Here is a 4913-nt window from a genome sequence, read left to right on the forward strand (position 1 = left end):
GCATTCATCAAACACATCATCAGAACTTGTGAAAACTCGCTTACTCTCCGGATTGTAAAATCGCCAGCCCTTCATGCCAGGTTTATAGCCTAGGACATAGCAGGCTGAACTTCGTGTGTCAAGCTTTCCACCTCCAATCAATCGAACAAAAGCGAGGCAACCGAACTTCCTCAGTCTGCTGATGTCCTGCTTTCTTCTGGTCCAGACCTCCTCCGGAATTTTTCCAGGTTTTGTCGAGAGATTCTGAACCTGAACAGCCATGAGGACAATGTCAGACCAGAAGCTTAGCAGGAATCCTGAATCTTCGAGCAAGCAGCAGACTGTGTTCATGATATTCAGGTTCTTTCGTTTGGCGACTCCATTTTGCTGAGGAGTGTCTGGACAAGTCCTCTGGTGAATGATGCCTTTCTCAGAGCAAATATCAGCAAAGGCATGTGATAGATGCTCTCCTCCAGAGTCTGATATGAGAATCTTCAGGCTGTGTTCTGTTTGATTGGTTGCGAAGGAGAGGAAATCCCGAAAGGCATGAATTTCATATGCCTTTTCCTTGAGGAAATACACCTCACACCTATGCCTGAAGTCATCCACGAAAGTCATGAAGTAGCGCTTGCCGGATTTGCTCCAAGTCCGCATTGGACCACAAAGATCAGTGTGGACGAGTTCTAAGACTTGTAAATTTGCAGACGTTGAAGAAGGATACAACCATCGCGTGAGCTTTCCCAAGACACAGCTGTGATGCAGCCTGGGTTGGCCTGTCACTCTAGAAAGTCCCTCCACGAGCTGCTCCCTGTGCATCGCCCTAAGTGTTGAGAGGCTGACTTGCCCCAAACGCTCATGCCACATTTGGGCATCTGTAGTGAGAAACGTAGTTGCCCATCAAAATCCCCATGATGGGCATCTCCTGCACTGCTTGCAACCGAAGAGCTCTGAACTTCATAAAGGTTAGGACTAAAAAATTTTATTTTGCCGTTTGAAGAGATCTTAAATTTCTTAGAGTTTAAACAGAATGTTCATCCCAGCATAAGTAAACTTAACTATTGAAACTAAGTTCTTGACAAGTTGTGGGACAAACCACCCATTATTCAAAGGCAAGCTCTTCGAACCAACTTGCACCACTGCATCACCATTTCCAGAGACTTCAACAACTCCACCATTTCAAACTCGAACTCGACCTGCTAGTGAGCGCTTGAGCTTGGAGAACGCTTGCTCATCCTCTATCAGGTGTTTTTCACATCCTGAATTAAGTGTTAGTGTGCAAGAGGATTCAGCTCTGGTTACCTCGTCTGTGACTGTCTCCTGCTGTTCTATTTGAGCTGAACCTGCAAAATTTGCTGTAATCTCACTGCAGAACTCAACAATCTTTCTTGAGATGCCCTTCCAATCCACAGCCATAGCATGTTGAAGCACGACGAGCTCCAAGATTGTCAGTTCCATCACTTTGTAAGCTTCCTTGACTACTGCTTGGGCGTCCTTGAATTCTGTGTCCACGTCCTCGCCGCACCCTCACCTTCGACCATGGCCATCTGCAGAAGCTTCTTCAACCCTTGCCTCAACTCTCGCTGACAAAGCATTGACATGAGAACCTGATCCGTTCTCTGCCAAGAACTTACACTATGTGAGCTCTGAGCGGAGAAGAGTTTCAGCATGTTCGAACATTGTGGCTGCTACCCTCACTGCCGTGACGATTTCTGTGAAAACTCTGTCATCAAAACATTCACAAAGAGCATCAATCTTGCATGCTTCAGAGAATCCCACAGCGCAGCCTTCCAGGTCATCCCAATGCTCCTGCAGCTTGTCCACCAGATCTTCAAAACTGTCACCAATCTTGAATTCAGTTCCTTGATTGCAGTTTCGATCATGCTGACCTTGGAGGCCCGTAGTGATTTATGAGGTAGATCCAGATCTGTTGAGCAGAAAGATTCCTTACCCTCATCAAGATCACATCCACTAGCTTGGAAAGGATTGCTGTCTTTGCCTTATCTTCATCTTCCGGGTCAAATCCTTCCTCATCCCTTAAAGTGAACAGACTCCTCTCATTAACTTGACAGAGCCTGAGAGTAACCCACCACCAAAAACAACACCACTGGGAGAACAAATTGTGGCGGTGCTGTTGCAAAACTCCCTGCAACTCAGTCTGGGGGAATTGCTTGTGTTAGCTCTGCACCTCAAAGTGCAGGTTGCAAATGCCATTGAGTTGGGGAAACCTGTGAGACCCTTAGAAGATAACAAGGTAACAATCTCAAAGGACAAAGCTGACTGGGATGAGAAAGTACCGACTATATCGAAAGGAATGAAGTCGGTGATATACCTATTGATGGAGGTTCGGAAGTCAATACAAGAAGAGGAAATGTTCAAGACACTGGGACCAGGGGCACTGGAGATGGCCCCATTCCTAGGTGCATCCGGTTGGGATTGTGCCGGAGTGAAAATCAACATCAACGGAATATGTTGAAGCTTTCACTAGCAGTCCTGAAAATGTCCACGGCTAAAACTCCCTACCATTTGTTGCTGGGCAGAACGTGGCTAAGAGAGGCCAAAGCATGACACGACTGGGAGAAGAATGAGAAGACAGTCATTATCATCCGTGAGCACAAGACCCAGATAGGCAACATGGAGCAACCACAGAAATTGGAAGATTACAACTGGTATGACGGGTTCACCATGGAGGATAAAGACGCGCTGTTTTGGAACTAACTGGAAGTGGTGGAGATTGAGCAGGTAGATTTGTACCAGATCACAATGACACATGTGAACGCCATATTGGAAAACATGGCTGCACTCGGAATTGAGAAATTTGTATGGCCAGTGGTGGAGGAAATCTAGCCGGAGACAGAACACAATTAGTTTAACGTGGTTGCCATGCAGATGGAGACAACAACTAATGAGCAACTAGAAGTCACCATCAACCACAGAACTGCCAGCGAACACAAGGTTCGTATCTTTTTGCTTGCAGCTATAAGGACCTGAAGGACCTGTGATTTACACACATCAAATAGAGCTCATCCCTAATGGTGAAGCATGGAGACAGCAAGCGTATAAGATGAACCAAACTTAATTTGTTAAAGTCAAGAAGGAAATTGATGGAGAATGCACAGTGGCTGTCACCTATTGTGGTGGTGCTTAAGAAGAAATGGAAGCTGCACATTTGTGTGGACTACAAGAAGCTGAATGTAGTCACACAAAAAAGATGCATACCGAATCCCATATACAGAGGAGATTCTTGCCGTGCTGGCCAGCCATAACATGTACTCTTTTTTAGATGGATTGACCGGCTGCAAGTGGAAGAGTGTGACCAACCAAAAATGGCGTTCATTAGTCCATGATGAGCATACACTTAACAGGTCATGTCGTTTGGGCTATGCAATACATCATTTACATTCCAGTAACTGGTGTCAGAAGCATTCAGGAAGTATCTCTTGATGTGAAATGCCAAGGGTTCCAGATCGTGTTGAACCTAGAGAAATGTGTTTTCTTCATAAAGTCTGGTGACCATGTCATGGTTCAAGTGGAACCTAGCATGTGACGAGAGCTTTCGGGAGTTGAAGAGTGTACTCACAAATGCACCCATCCTTGCCTCCCTGAGGTGGGACAGGGATTTTCATGGGGAGGTAAACGTCACCGACATCATAATCAGGTGCATCCTGATACAGACCCGGGATGACAGGAACAATCATGGATCTAAGAGGTTGTCACCCGCAGAGAGCAATGACACAACCACAGAGAAAGAGGCACTTAGCATGATGTACTCGGTAAAGAAGTTCAGACACTACCTTCTAGCAAACAAGTAAGCACCTCCCTTGACGCTTCAAGTTGTAATCTCCTCATCTCGCTTGGCGTCCAAGTGACTTCACTGCTCTGGTTTGCTGTAGGCTTGGTCTTGTTACAGGTGCCACCCGAGTTCCACTGCCCGTGCTCATAGTGCGACATTGCTTCCGTCCGGAGGATTACTAGGCCACTGAAGCCGGCACTGTGAAGCACATATTCCAACGCTTCATCGTGGATCATAAGCACTTGTACATTTGTTGAAGAAAACGAGGCACACAGGAAGACTGACGTGATGGTTCCTTGTTGTTGCAAGAACTTGACTTTCAGATCATATGCTGACAGGAAGACTGCACAAGCAAGCCGATTATATGAGCCGCATCACCATGGGAGAACCACCTACGGGAGTTCCCCATGAGAATGCCAATGCCAGCACAGCACAATCATTCCAGATTGCACTTATGGAGTGAGAAAAGTGTGTTGCAGCGGTCGCCACAGGAACGAGGATAGGATTACGAGCAACAAGAAGTAGGAAGACCCTATGCTGAAGACTGGAGACGGAAGCCTGAAATTGGCGTTGAACAGGAATATTAAAACTCTCGCTGGGGCTCTCCTTATATAGTCGCCCTCAGCGTGCTAGGAAGCTTCACAGAAGGTGCACTGGAAGGTTTCGGAACTTGCTAAATCGGGAATGAAGATGAACTTGCTAATTTGAGAATGTGGTGGTTACATTGGACTTAAACTTAAATTTGCTATTTTGGGAAGTCTTCTGTATGAAGAAACCGAGGAAGCTTCTTGGAGTCTTGCTTGAAAAGCTTCCGGAGTATGTTGGAATATTCAAGGAATCTTACAGAGAAATTTTTTTAAAGAATAGGAGTGTTAGACAGAATGTGTCCATATATACTGGTTCCATGACATTATCCCCCTTTTCCATGACGAATTCCACAAATCATTGGTCCTGGTTTGAGCATATGGAAGTCAGATAGTTTACTTGAAACATTTGTTAAATTTTCTAAGGGTTCCTATGTCCAATCACTTGAGGATTAGCCAACCCAGTCAATGAAGTAGTACAGTCAATGTTGAAGGATCTTGGAATCTAGGATCCCAACAACTTCGTACTCAGAGTGACCATCGATCTCGGGATGACTCAA

General features: G+C 45.7%; 1 long non-coding RNA gene across 3 annotated transcripts; it reads right to left on the bottom strand.

The window, feature by feature from the left end:
• Window positions 1-1009: 1009 nt before the first annotated feature.
• Window positions 1010-2201, bottom strand: LOC112348865. Of its 3 annotated transcripts, none has more exons than XR_002993200.1 (4): window positions 1866-2201; window positions 1611-1813; window positions 1279-1523; window positions 1010-1235 (listed from the first exon to the last, which is right to left on the bottom strand). It is a non-coding gene; the product is annotated as an uncharacterized LOC112348865 (long non-coding RNA). The 3 variants fall into 3 exon arrangements; XR_002993201.1 differs by having other exon boundaries at window positions 1279-1532; XR_002993199.1 differs by having other exon boundaries at window positions 1279-1559.
• Window positions 2202-4913: the final 2712 nt, after the last annotated feature.

This window comes from Selaginella moellendorffii, unplaced genomic scaffold (genome assembly GCF_000143415.4).
Source record: "Selaginella moellendorffii unplaced genomic scaffold, v1.0 SELMOscaffold_33, whole genome shotgun sequence".
Taxonomy (NCBI): Eukaryota; Viridiplantae; Streptophyta; class Lycopodiopsida; order Selaginellales; family Selaginellaceae; genus Selaginella; species Selaginella moellendorffii.